Source organism: Athene cunicularia, assembly GCF_003259725.1.
Source record: "Athene cunicularia isolate RWA chromosome 13 unlocalized genomic scaffold, athCun1 chr13_part1, whole genome shotgun sequence".
In the NCBI taxonomy this organism is placed as follows: Eukaryota; Metazoa; Chordata; class Aves; order Strigiformes; family Strigidae; genus Athene; species Athene cunicularia.
Genome location: NW_020799117.1, coordinates 749,115 through 763,734, shown reverse-complemented (window position 1 = coordinate 763,734; position 14,620 = coordinate 749,115). Strand labels below are relative to the sequence as shown.

The 14,620-nt window shown below is 49.4% G+C and overlaps 1 long non-coding RNA gene across 1 annotated transcript in view; it reads right to left on the bottom strand.

Annotated features, from left to right (window-relative positions):
- Positions 1–2,384: 2,384 nt before the first annotated feature.
- The window catches only part of LOC113485412, a 17,653-nt gene continuing 5,417 nt past the window's right edge, over positions 2,385–14,620 (bottom strand). Inside the window, exons 2-4 of the long non-coding RNA XR_003399415.1 lie at positions 10,718–10,887; positions 8,407–8,574; positions 2,385–4,273 (exon numbers count right to left, since the gene is read on the bottom strand). This is a non-coding gene — a long non-coding RNA (uncharacterized LOC113485412). The remainder of the gene's footprint in view (positions 4,274–8,406; positions 8,575–10,717; positions 10,888–14,620) is intronic.

The window sequence follows — 14,620 nt, the reverse complement described above, 5'->3', positions numbered from 1 at the left end:
AGGGTCTGTCTGCTGCAGACAAGGGGGCACCGAGGCGCCTCGGGCAGCGCTGCCCAGCCCGCGGGCACGGGGAGAGCCCGAGCCTCTCGCTGGGGAAACCTCTGCGTATTTAGTCATAGCCAACAGCCTCACAGCAAACGCCCCTGTGGGACCACGGAGACCTCTCACCACGCTGCAATTCCGTAACAATAACCCGCAGCACTCTCCTCTGCAGCTCTGGTGGGAGGTTCTGCCGCTCAGCACCATCCCACAGCGGAACGCGACGCGACGCGGCACTGAGAGACGCGACCTGACAGACTACTGGCCACGGGGAGTCTTGCTGGAGAAAGCAGGTTTTACTGTTTGCTCTCCTCACCAACCACCATTAAATATCGTTTGCCGAGTACTGAAATTATTTAGTCACCAAAGTTTTATCATGTCACATCAAATTAATTTGAAAGCCGGCGAGGCCAAACGCCAGCACACGAGCACACCAGACTGATGCTCTGAACCAAGATCCAGGGTGGAAAAAGAAATGCAGAGTCCTACTTTTAGAAGCTGGAGCAATGAAAGAGAAGTTGGTAACATTACCACAAACTGATTAAATAAAAAAAAAGAAAAAAAAGGAAAAAACCCTTCTTAGCTCTGAAAACCCGCTGGAATAAGAGAAAAGGACCCACCCCACACCCCCCCATGTACTGACCCTTCCTTCCACACAAGTTCGTTATATCAACCCTCCGTTTCAAGTCAGCGCCCCTCGTTACTCCTCTGGCCTGTGCTCACTGACCACAGCTATCCCTGGAGCCTTCTTGTTTGCAAAAGGCAGTGCACAAATAATGACATTCGAGGGGGCAGAATCGCACTTTGCTACTCTCAACTTTGCAAAGCAAAGGACAATGAACATAAATCCATTCTTTTTTTTTTTTTTTTTTCCCCTGGGAAGCTGAGTGCCAAAACCTGGATAGGGACATTCCACAGCCTGGAAGTTCGAAATCCCTTGCAAGTTTTGATTGTGTGGGGTTCTTTTAAAGCTTACCAAACAAATCTGGAAGGAGAATTTGGTGTCACAAGCACTGACCTAGATCATAGCAAATTTACTATGTAAAAAAATCAACTGTACACTCTTATTAAGTAAAGCCATTGTGACTGTTTGATTGCGCTGACACCGGGCTTGTACCACATCGGTGCAACAGCTTTATCGAAATCCCTCCTGATCCTCGCTGACAGGAGAGGGGGGAGCTGGGCGCCTGCTATTAAGCAGTCAGCAACGTTATGAGTTGACAACAAATGTCCAGACGTTTTTGCAATAATGCTGCTTTTTAAACCAACCCCTCAGCTGCACTCCAGCAAACTTAGACAATACCGTACTTTGTCAAATGTCACTAGAGAGTCATGCATAGTTTCTTTATTTTTATAGCATCTTCCCAAGTAATTTGTTTATATAAAACAACAGTTTCCCATTTGCGTGCAACCTAAGAAGTCCGTGACTGCAAGCGCGAGCGCTGCCGGGCCCTTTCACACGCGTCCCACCAAGCCCTTTCAGCCAAGGTTTCCATTTTCTGCAGAAAACAGAACTTGCACAGTCGAGTGTGCAGCAAGGAGGCGAATAACGTCTTGGGTGTCAATACAAGAGAGGCCTCCACTGGCTGGGGCAGCGGCTCTTGGCAAGGTCTGAATGAAATAAATAACTTCCCTTTCATCCACCCAGGCTGAAAGCCTGACGTGCTGAGCTGCCGGAGCGCTGGGAGAGAGCCTGGCACAAATGAGACGTGTCAGACTGCTAAAGAGATGAGAAGAAAAATGGCTCCTCAGAAGTGGTCTTCATGCGGTCGCATCTAGAGAAATCAGGATCAGCCAGGAAAAAAGTGAAATTAAGGGAGATGGTCAGCAGCAGACAAAAGGCTCTCTTCCATAACAAGATGAAAGAGATTTAACAAACCAGCAAGCAAACAAACGAGAGAGAAAAGTCAAGCCAAACACTCCAATGCATTTGGCCCAGTGAGAAGGGCGAGAGACCTGTGTAACGCAGACCCAGTTACTGATTTTATTAAATCCATTATCCGAGAGAGATTCACGTCTCGGTACAGGCGAGTGCACAAGGCGCAGCTCTCGGAGGGATTTGGAGGGAGGTTCTCCCCACTCAGGAGCACGAGTTAGAACCATCCCATTTTATAAGAGAAAACGTTCTCATCGTAGCACTAGACAGCACAATACCAAACCCCATTACTAGAATTGAATACTCAGAACGGGCACTGTGAACCTCTGAACTGAAATACGAGCCCACAACAGCCAAGGAAACGGAATACTCTCCTTAAAGGCGTTTGTAACTCACAGTGCAATATTGGACGTCTGCTCCGCCGACTCTCAGTATCTCTCCATTTTGCCCGCAGCAGTCCTGACCCCAGACCTCAGAATCTGAACATCCCAGAGACAAGCAGCCCTCTGCAGCTGTCACCACTGCGGGGATGATAAGCTTGTGGCAACTGGTACTGGGGAAATTGCCCAATTAATTTTTTCAGACCCGAACAGCAGCACTGGAAAAGGAATGACATCTTCGAGATCTGCCAGTTTGCTGTGCCTGAAGAGTCCGTGCAGGCCAAGTAAAAGCAAAGCAACAAGTGCCTAGATATTTACGTGCAGGATGGTTTCAAGGGATTTTCCTGAACGCTTTCAAGTTCTCAGCCTGACAAATTTGAGTAGCTTTTGTGCCTCGGCTCATATATTCCACAGAAATATAATGTACGAGTGTTAAATGTTGCCATCAGCATAAGACTGAGGAAACAAAACAAAACACACCTAGGAGGGAAAACGAAGAAAAATCCGTGTTTCTTCTCCTTTCCTTCGTACCAGTCCTCCCCCTCGTCCACCCACGCCGTCCCAGGGACGCGGGAGCTCGGACTCAGCACAGGGAGGTGACTCCCGACGGGGTCTGGAACCAGGGAGGTGGAACCCCTCGCTCCCTTACCTGCAGGGTGGAAGTTCCCTGCTGGCACCAGCTCACACAACGTGCCTTTGAAGGAAAAGCTGCATCCTGCCTTTTTTTCCTTGCACTTCCCTCGCAAGAGCCTGTGTTTTTCCTTTGAATCTCCCAGCAGCTCTTCGTGGGTGCGAGGGGAAGAGGAGCAAAAAGCCACCAAGCCCTAGACTGGGATCGAAGCATGAGATTTGCTGGCTGGTCCTTACCACTTGCAGAGTCATCCCAGGCAGGCAGCAGGAAGAGCACGTAAATATACTGATATATGTATTTCCATATTAAAAGCCACAAGACCTATCTCAGTGCAGAATAAGCAGCCTTTTCCCCAAGGCTTTTCCTCCAAACTTTATTCCTTGCGTATACAGAAAGATGTTTAAACTATCGGTCATGAGTGTTGGTCACAGGCTGGACCAGCAGACCCTCAGCTGATCCTGGCTTCTTCTGGTTATTCGTTAACTAGCGCTAGAAGATAAGCATTTAGCCTTTTCCCGTGTTACCGGTATGAACTGGGGGCACGTCTGTGCCTTGTGAGCAGACCCACAGCAGCTTCCACCGAGCCAGAGGGAGGAGAAGGGCCAGTGCTCTCCGGGACACGCTCGCAGGCGACGCGATGCTCAGGCGGGCGCCGGTCACTGGTGGGGTGGCTGCTGGTGGCCTGGGTCAGCCCAGAGAGACCTTCTCCCACCACCAGCTCAGAGGTGGGAGCTGGGAGCTACACGGGGGCGATGAACAAGTTTAAGTGACAGCCTTGAGACCAGGAGTGGTCACACCAGTGTTTATACCGGGTCCAGAGCCCAGGGCCGAGCAGCCCAGCAGCCCCAGGCCATGGCACTGACAAATTGGGGGTCAGTAAAACGTCGACATTCCCAGAGCATCGCACTAACCCTTGCTTTAAAACAGCGCCAGAAAACAGATAGGGTTGTTCTACCTGAGAAGAAACTTAAGAAAAATTTAAAATTATTTTTACAGCGAATATTTTACTTGTTTCTTGACACCCATGACATGCAATAGCACACAATATATTATTATTTTATTTCCCCTGTACTGCAGCAGAAGGACAAAAATTACTGTGTTATTTGCTTGCATAGTAAAAAAAAAAAAAATCCACAGGAACAAGAAACTACATATTAATTCTTGCTGTAACAAATCATCTGACACAAACAGCCAAAGTCCTACTGGCTTTTTGCTGATGACTACATGCCAGCCCAACGCAGAGACGGCAATTTCCCAGCTTGAGGTGGCAAGTCAGCGGCGTCTCCTCCGGAGCCTGTCAGACACCCCAGCGAGGGGAGCAGGGGAGAGGGGCAGAGACAGGGGAGCCTGGAGGTGCCAAGAGAAAACAGAGAGTGTGAGGAAGCGCGTGTTTAACAGTGTCTGCTTGCTGTCAGTAACGGCAGCCTTTCACAAACAGCCCATTTCTGTGGAGACAATTCCAACACTCGAGGCAGTGTATACATTATTTAGGGTTTTTTTAAATGTCAATTATCAACCCCGGTTTAACTGCTTCTGACTGGGCATGACAAGATCAGTGCTGATTTGGCAACTACTTTCTCTTCTCAAATGGGGAGGGGGGGGTTGTGTTATGAGGTTCAGAAGCAACCCCCTTGATTCCTGACTGTGCAGCCCTTGCTGCTACAATACCTGCTGCTGCAACAAGTGGCTCTGCAGTGTGAAGGCATCTTCCTCCCGCTGCTCCCACGGCAGGCCCCGCTGCAGGCGGAGCACAGGAGTGCAGGCAGCTTTAGAAGGTCCTCAGTAAGCGTCTGTCTTCAGGTAGAAAACTGCCTCTGACCCACCCCACAGGAACCATCAAACGATCCGTGTGCTCAACATGCTCTGGAACGCACGTCGCGCTCAACAACAGAGGAGTGCTCTCCAAGGAGGGCTCAGGAGCACACGGCGCTTCCTTAAGAAACTGAAACTTAAAATAAGCACCGATAAGTCAGAAATTACATCTCCTCGCATGGATGAATGGGCGAAAATCATCACATTGCAGAAGCGTTGCTGTAGTGCACTTCATGTAGAGGATGGGCGCGAGTCCCAGCAGGGGAGAGCCACTGAGGGAGAAGTGCAGCACGACGTGCAGGGTGGGCTGCCCTTCTCACACAGCCTGCGGTGCCGAGGCTGTGAGACTGCGGCTCGTAAGACCGCACAAGTGTGACAGAACCGAAAACACAGAGGTGAAAGTACAGAAATATTCCCTACGGTTCCCACATTCTCCTCAGGCCGGCTAGCGGCACCAGGTAACCCACCGCACGAGCAGGTATCTGCCATGGACGCTACAAAACCTCCAATTCACACAGCATTTGATGCTCACCCATTGCAAGTCAGATTTTCTCTGGCTCATGAAAGATTTCAGGGAATAAAATTTCTCCAAGACGCCTGTTGCCCGAAGCAGGAGCCCTCGCAGGGCGTTGCAGGAGAACATGGCGTGGGGCAGGTCAGCTTGCGGGGGGTTTCTCCTCTCCCCTGACTTGTCAGTGTAGCCTCTCCACGGTACCTGAGGGCCCATACCACACCTGGAAGAGTCACCTCTGAAAGCAGGCAGGGGAAATGGCTTTGGCCGTCTCCCGTAGCATGTAGGGAAAAGGGTTGTGTCCCTGCTGAGGAGCTGAGACCTGCTGTGCTTCAGGGCCACCCAACAGTGCCGGAGTCCGCGCTGCAGCCGACGTGCCTGGGGTTTCTCTTAACATGTTCAACAAGTGCTGTTTTCCCCCAAATTTCTTTTGTACATCATTGCATTTGGACCCGTAAGCGTGGGTACTGCTTTTTTAAACTCAGAAATTGAAGTAATTCAAAGCTAGTAACAAAATTGATGAAATGAATCTTTTTCTTTTAAACTGTCAGACTTCTCAGCTGGTAATGTCACAGATGGTATTTTGTTTTTAAGGGACATATGTGATGTAATCTATGAAAGCTCTGACAGGCAGCTATGGAGGGGATGTAAGGAAGGGGAAACGAACACTGATCCTCTAACGTGGGGACAAGTTTTCACACCTCCCGGGTGGGTGAAGCGCCTGTGCCTCTTGGAGAGCTGGGACTCGTTTGTGAAATTCATATGAGCAGCAAGTTAGAAAACCTGCCTCTGCTGCAACTGGGAAGTCATCGCCCTGGTTCAGAACACAGATTAATTTAAAGAAAACAGACTGTCCCTACTGAGTGAAAACGGAGGAAAGCCTGGAAGCAGCCCCTGCAGAACTGAAGGGGGAATCTCACAGCGCTACAGAGCGGAATGAAGAGCTCCTGTTCTTAGACAAGCTGCATTGTCTTGTGCTTGTCAGCACAGGTGTGTGCCAGCACCAGGACAAACAAAAGGGTACCAGTATGGAAGTGAGAGGGGAAAAAGAAAAACAAAGGCTCGACTTAGGCAAGGAGAGATGCTGACAAGCAGACAGAAAACAGGACAGTTTGAGGTCACATGCTAATTTATATTCAGGAACAGCTTCCAGTTTCAGCCTCAGGATCAACTGTTATTTTTCCCACCTATTATCTTCTTGAACGTCCTTGTGCCAAGAGGAAGTGACCGTGATTCGTGTCTGTCCTTGGACGAGCTGCTGAGGACCGAGGGGCTGTAGCCCGGCAGAGGCTGCGTCACGGGGACGTTTTTGATACCACCACCCCAAGCACATGGCGGTAGAGCCCTGCACGCCCCCTGAGGTGACTCCCTGTGCCCCCAACAGCATCCCGAAAGCAGCACGACAGCCAAGGCAAAAGCATTTCATTCCTTAGGAGAACTGAGGACACTGAGCAAAGGATATCCCTGGAAGAAACAAGCCTTACGTTTGAAGTAAACATCATAATAAAATGGATGCACTGAACAGTACTTTCAAGAGTTTCAAGCAGGCAGAATACTGAAATGCTTGAAATAGTTTTCTCTTTATCCTACTGGCGTTAGTCAGTAACAGCTCAATCCGACAAGCTTCGCGGGGAAAAAAGAGCGGAGGAGTCTGGACGAGAAAGGTGAGATTTTTAAGGAAGAGTAAAACCTGAGAGCAGCTGTAAGCCACTCAAAACTAGGACAGAAAATGCCATTATTGGGGTCCTCGTTATACCCCACCTCACTTGCCATCTGCCTCCGTACCCAGAGGGGTTTTACTTAGCAGGACATCCCAGCGCCCCGGGCCTGGCGGTGGGACAGAGCGAGGAGCACACAGCGCTCTGCCCGGCAGCCACCAGCACGTGCTGCAGCATCAGAGAGTAGATGCTAAAACTCTGCCACACTGGGAAAAAAAAAAAAATGCATTTTAACCTTTCTCGCATTATGTTTACCCACTGTTTATTCTTAGTCCTGTTACCTTCTTCATTTCTGTATGGAGGTCTAAAACATACGAAGGTATAAACTTACAATTTGAAACAAGCTGAATCGGGTAGAAAATAATTGCTCTTTGTGAACATGCTGGGTATTATTTGGGGACCCTCATACAAGGTGTGTGAAGAAATGTAAATTAGGGAAGTGACTGTACTGATCAGAATAGAAAAAAGAATAACCTACAAATACCCTCAAAATTCAAGGCTAGAGAAAGGCATATAAGCTGGAACGTGGCCCAGAAATAAAGATGGGGTCTACAACACTATCAGTGCTTCCAGATGAGCTGTGCGAGGGAACTGGAATTTGTAAGCCTAACTTATAGCAGAAAGGTAGCCGGAGTGAAAAATGGAAAAGTAAAAGAAAATGAGCTTCAGTATCAAAAGAGCCTCTCAGCCTGAGAGCGCCTGTCCAGCGCTGCGCGGGGAACATCACCGGAACAGAGCTGGTTCCCAGAAGCTTAAGACAACCAGATGAAACTCTGCGAATTGAAGAAAGGCCTCACACTAACACCTGTACGTTCTTTCCATAGGAAGATAGCTGACATTTAATTCGGACCAGAAAGCAGGCTGATGGAGAAAGTGTTTAAGTGGGACTGGCAATGACACCCTAGATGACAATCCAACCCCCACCATGAACATCAGCTCACCCTACAGCTCCAGCAGTGGCAAACTGGCGGCAGAGAGAGGGGGCATCCGCGCTGGCGAAGGGAGAGGACCCGCGTGGCTGGGCCGAGGGGCCACGGCCAGGCAGGTCACCCCCCTCCCAGCCCCTCCCAGCCCCCCGTACCCTGCAGTCACGTTTCAGCTACTCCCATGGCAGCAGTGCTGGAACACGCAGACACTGGCACTCTTCAAAGTAGATTTCTAAGAGAATTGCATGTATTACTACCAGTGCAGGGGAAAAAAAAAAAAAAAAGATGACTCACCAGAGAAATTAATGGGCTCTAGTAATACTGTGATCCTACTGAAAATGGACCCATGTTTTTGCTAACAATTAATGTCCTATCCTGAACCGCTCCGGCTCTCGTTTGTACTTCAAAGACCTCACGGCTGCAGTTCTGCCGCAGCTTTTGCCACCTTACAAATGGGTGTGGGAAAGCAAGACCTAAAGTGGTTTAATAACGTAACGTCCTGGAGTGTCTCACCTTGACCACGGCGTGCGGGTGAGCGCCCCAGGAAGACTGCCGAGACCCCACGTGGTCGAAGCCTCTGAGCTGTGAGGTGAGGCAGGCAGGAGCGGCCGGACGGAACCAAGACCCTTCTCCGGTGGGGTGCTCAGAGAGCACCTTCACCTGCCCCATTTTACAGAACTGCTGAAAACCCAGAAATTAATAATAAAAACAGGACATGTGTAAGGGTAGGGGAAGAGCATCCTTCCAACCTGCAGTATGTGAAGTGTTTGCCAACATACGGGGGCTGATCCTTGGCTCACGTAAATTGCCACAGCTCCACGAATATCTACGGAGTTACGACATACCCTACCAGTTAAATATCATTCTCTGTTGGCAAACATTTCACAAATCCTCATATCTATTGGGGGCTGAAACGAAACTCTTCTTCCACCCCCAGTAAACAGCTTGGTGGAAGCAAAGTTCTCGGAGCCCATGAGCTCAGCTTCTCTCAAGCAGTTCTGCCTCCCCCGGACACACTGCATGAGCTAGAGCATGCTACAAGGCAGACACGAACTGTTGGAGCTGTGCTGATGGCAGAGACAAAGCTTGTTCTGCCTTTGGACACTTTCTCCTTCCATGATTGTCCATCCATATTGTTGATGCAAATTCCTAATTATGTCTTCTGAAATAAACCTCCCTGCCCCTGGCAGTTTCAGAGCTGCGAAGAGGCAGAAGCCCACCCGCGGCCTGTCCGCTCTCACCTGATAACTCAGCAGGAGAAAGGAGGTTGCCATCGCACTACACACGACGCCTCTCGCCCCACAGTACAGACCTCAGGAATAAAACACTAGAATTTGAGAGTTACAGAAACCTGAATTACAGATATTGAAATCGTACTCACCTCGGCAGGTTACCTCCCTGAAAATGCTATCGAATGTTCTCCTCCCCTAGCGTCCTGCTCACGAGGACACGGCTACACGGTGCAGGGAAGGAATAATTGTGTTGCTCTGTAAAGACCCTGGGTGGTCTCTCAATAATGTATGACAGCTCCTTGAGTAGCCAAGCAAACAGAAGGCAAAACCTTTCTGGCAGATATGCACAGAGGTACACCAGGGCTGAGTCGCCGTTGTACTTGTCATACCCAGGGACTGCTCCATTTAGCTTCCGCCGAGATGGGAAACGCATGGCAATGAGAAACCTCTCAAAACAGCGAAGTTGAGCTCTGCGAGACGACTGCCCAAACGGCCCCGGCAGCGTCTCACCAACGGCATCCTTCCCCCAGTCACTCAATCCCACATCCCCTGACTCTGGCGGCACTTTGCTGCCGCTTTTGTTCCTGTTGGACCTTCAGCGGGGACACGCTGACTACTGGACCCCCCAAGTGCAACACAATTATTTGTTCAGTCCCAAAAGGCGATACCTGCACCGGCCCCGCACAGACAGAAGGGCTGCACAAGTGCCATCACAGGGAATCAGCTGAAAACAGGAATTTTACAATTCTTCACCTGTACATCTACGTCCCATGAATATAACTAAGGCCATAGCTCCGTGATGTGAAAGAGAACTGCTTCTCAGCACAGACTGAGTCAGCAGGGCAGGCAGGTAGAAAGGACAAAACCAGATTTTTATCAGCGTGGATACGGACGGCGAGAGCGCGGGATCCCCGAGCATGACTTGCTCTGATGCCCACTTGTAGCAGAATGACACAGAGAACATTCTCCTACCTCAAGCCACTGGCACAAACACCCCGGGTGCAGTCGGCAGGCTGCCTGTTCTCACGCTGACAAGGCTTTGGTGCAAGGTGGGACCGAGCCAGCAGACGAGCTCAGCCCTGGTGATGGCAGAGCAGAGGCCGGTTGCGTGCAGCACGAACACCCGATCCCTTCTCCGGGCACCGTCCCAGGGGTGCCCTGCAGAGGGGGGACTGTGCTGGAGAGGAACACTGATGCCCTTGGGCAGTCAGCACACCTACTGCTCTGCAGGGCTGTTTACTCACCATCACCGCGCAGCGTGTGACTAAGGGAAAAACCGCTCTGCAAAGATTCAAGGCCAGCAGACAAACCCTCTTCTCCCCCCAGAGTTCCAGTTTCTGGGGACTCACGTGTTCTAGGTAACAGAAGCACTAAAACTCTCACCTAAAACCTCTGCGCCCAGTTCTGGTCCCAAGATCTTTGCAGTCAGTTTTACTTCCAAGGCGAGCGGCAGGGCGGGAGCTCTGCCCGCTCGGGGTGGTGGGACCTGGCCGAAAGCACCCAACGCCCCGCGCCAGGGCGGCTCCTGGCGCCTTCCTGCTCCCCAGGTCGGCACTGTGCCCCAGGGGCCACTCAGCTGAGGTTCAACTTACCCGTGCCACGCATTTTGACCACAGGCTGCCTCCGGATTTTTTCTTTGCAACAACGAAGAGAGAGGGATCGAGTCCGAGTACGTCACCGTGTGCTCCAGGGATCCGTCCAGTAGCCACAGATGAGGACCGGGCAGGTCAGAGCTGGCTGCTTCCTCCCAGAGGGTACGGGTCTGTGTGTACATATACATAACTCACAGATTTATATACCTTAAATATATCTTTATATAAATATGCATACATATGCAGATATATAAAAAGGCCCTTATGCAAAGAGAGCATTTGTCGTGCTTCATAAAGGTAACTGGAGGTAACGAGCACACAGCCTGTCACCGGCGATCCTGGAACGAAACAGAACTAGAGAGGCTAAAATTGATTTGCCTTAGAGTTGGCTGGTATCACCAGGATCATTCCGCTCCTTCCATCATTATATTCACATAGCAAAATAATCATATCGTTGTTCAGGAAAAAAGGTTTAAAAAAATACAGAAGTGAAAGTCAACCAAAGAGAGATCTGAGCAAGCGGAGGGGTTTAAACAACTGGGCAGGGGGAACGACACAACAGAGTTGCAAGGAGAACCATCCATTTCATTTAATGGTAACCAGCGGCATGAATTTCCATTTTCCACTCAGAGTGGAAAACCCGCAAGAAAAATGTCAGCACTAGACCCACCAGGGGTGAGCCCAGGGGTTTTCCCCGCAGCAGCATCTGCACTCAGGGCAGAATATGCTCCACGTCCTCAGAACGTGAAAGTCAATAGTCAGACTGAGCTGTTATTTCAGGGAATTTGACTCGTTAGCATTGTTGCTGTTTACAAAGGATTGTTTTGAAGGTATGCAAAAACCCTGATTGAGCTTTCCAGAACACCGAAATGTTTGTTTTGGAGAAAATTAATTGTACTCGGGTAGTTCTGTAAATCTTGACCCTTACAAAATTACAGTAAACTTAATTTCAGAATGAAACAATTTCAAATTACTTGAATGCTTCATCTGAAGTCAAAATTACTTCCTTTTCGGGGAGGTTTTCAGGGATTTTCCTTAATGAGACAAACTTCTAAACTCAAGAAGTTTCAAAGCTCCTGGCTAAACTGAGAACAGGCGCCTCCAAAATACCTGTCTCCTTTCAGGATGGGACTATTCACGCATCGCTGTTTCTCTACACACAGCTATGATTTTCCCGTTACAGAAATACAGAAATCCATTAATGTCCTTGTCGCTACAAGCAGCTTTGCAAAGAGCCAGGGAGAGCAGCTGCTGCGGAAGCGCTGCCTGCACGGGGCTGCTGGCGAGAGGCAGGGATGGCGCGCGCGGATGTCGAGACGGAGGAGCCATGCGAGTGGTTGGAAACGGCCCGTTCCGCGGGTCTGTTTGCGGTTCTCACACGGCTGGCCTTTCCCCCTGCCCACCAGAACGCTGCGTGCAGCACAGAAATTGGCCTTTCCAGCGATTTCAACGCCCAGGCGAGAGGCGGCTCCGCGCGCAGGGTACAGCTGCTCTTGCCTCGGGGCAGCGGCACCTGCCAGGCACCAGCCACCGCGCCCAGGCGGAGCGGACAGCGGCCCCCGGACCCGCGTCCTCAGATAACCCGCAGCCCGTCGGGGCAGAAACAAGGGCAGCTCCGAAGGGGGTGACAGTGTCCACTACAGAAACGGGTTATTAGGAATAAGAAGCTGCCGGGCTCCGGGGGAAGCGCCGGAGGGCAGCTCTTACCTTGTACCACTCAAGCACACAACCGGCTGTAATGAATTGCAGCAGGAGGCAAATTGGAAGAGAGAGCCCACGGATTACAAATGTAAAACTATGATGCTTGCTCTTAATGGGGGCAGAGGGCAACCCTGTGAGAGAGAAATGATACTGATGTGGAGAAGCCGAACAGAAAGAAGCCAAGGAGGTAACTCTGTGTTTGATGATCGGCAAAGGACCAACCGTCTAGAAGAAAAGCGACGACACCGAGACATCCTACCTGCTGCCAACGGCCATCAACACCGCAGAGTGCCTCACGGTAGCTCCTCAGCATTCAAGTGATATTTATTCCTTCTGCAGGACTTAACCAAATAACAACAATACCTGTGAGGAATCTCTCTACACGCTGCCCATGACAGGGCCCTCCCGTGGTTCCACCCATGATTTATCTGGGAGCTGGGAGTGCAATCATTAGACCTCCACAGGAAGCAGAAGACTTTCTGAGGGCTAATGATCATTGCGAAACCTTCCCAATAGGTGCACAAAAGGTAATTTATCATCATTTGCTTCTGTAATGTTGATGCATTGAGCAATACTCCTATCGTTCAGTGGTCCCTCAGACCCTCCTGGCTAGCAGGGAGGCAGACGAAGCTGTGAGATGCAGGAGATGGACTACCCGTGCAAGGTCACTTTTGCACACTCGTGCGTGTCTGATCGCCTCATCCGAGGAGCCTGGGAGAAACGTGCCCGGGTCAGCGGGCCGACAGCAGAGTCCTCAGTGTCCGACGGACCCGCGGTCTGCCCCAGCCTGCGAGGAGAGCGGGCAGGTGCTGCAGGAAAAGCTGTTGCTCCAGTATCTGTTCAATTTAACCCAAAGCTCATCAAAATGTTTATTTACATCACGTTTCCAGCCAGCGCTGGCAGTCAGGAAACCCAGACAAACATCACCAAATTCACACAGCACCCCCAAACATGACAAACAGTTCTAAAAACCACAGAGGAGCCGAGAATAACGCAGCACCAGGCAGGTCGTCTGAAAAACATTTTCCTTGATGAACAGTTTCTCAGATGTGGGGGTTTTCTTCCCAGTATGGCAGAACAGTGTCTGCTCTCTAAAATCAGTATTGTTATTTGCTTGACTGAAAAACAAAAACACCCACTTCTAAAGCAAGAAGCTCTAGGTTTTGCATACATGATCTGGGACTAACTCTGTGTGGAAGGAAATAAAGTACCTAATTCTCAGATATTTTTGAAAAACCGACTACAGTTCCTTTGCACAGCTGTTAAGAGGCACTTTGGAAGTCAGACCCAGTGTTTGTTTTTTAAACAAGCCAGCGCAAATTTAATGATAGACTCTATCTACCCTTCCTTACATCCTTGATCTTAAGATACAAGTGCTAACAGGTATTGCAACTGTCAATTTGGTTCCCAAAATACATCCTTATCTTTTTCTTTATACAGTAAAGCATTTATCACTTCCTCTTTCATAAGAGTATCAGCATTTGTGCGCTAACACCTTTCTGGTACTTTGTCATGTACTCAGCCAGTGAGATTATCCGGGAGTATTTTGGAGGCAGCAAACAAGCACAGAATGAAGCATATGGTGCTCTGTTTAGAGAGGCAAAGCCAGTCTCATCACTGCCGAGATCCCAGAAAATACATCTCAGATGCAAATTGGTTTCATGAAACCACGGGAAAAAATAAGTCATATTTATAAGGAAATTAGGTGAAAAAAATATTAACTGTGAGCAAACAAGACACCACTGGCAGGCTTAGTAGTCAGTTTTTCAGTAGTCAGCAGGGATTTTTCCCCTATCAGATCTCCTATCATTTTTTTTTCTTTCACCCTAAATTCTAACAATCAAGGCAGCACACTGGGGAATCAATTCTGAAATTAGAAATCCCATAAAATGAAAATTAAGTATATTTCAGAGCAGTTATTTGGACAGCTGCCATTTGTTTCCATCTGCCTCTTGTACTATCACTGGCTCAAGCCTTCTTGCAGAAGTCCAGAGCTGTCACTAATCTAATAGCTCATCCGTGCGCCCTCTTGTTCTCAGTGACCCTCATGGGGCCCTTCCCACTCGAGATATTCTACGATTCCCTCTGGGCATGACTAAACCACATCTCCCCTTTAACTCGGAAATAAAGTTGTGAGGAGCAAATAATGCTTTGATTGATGCCAAAAAAAAAAAAAAAAAAAAAAAAAAAAAAAAAAAAAAA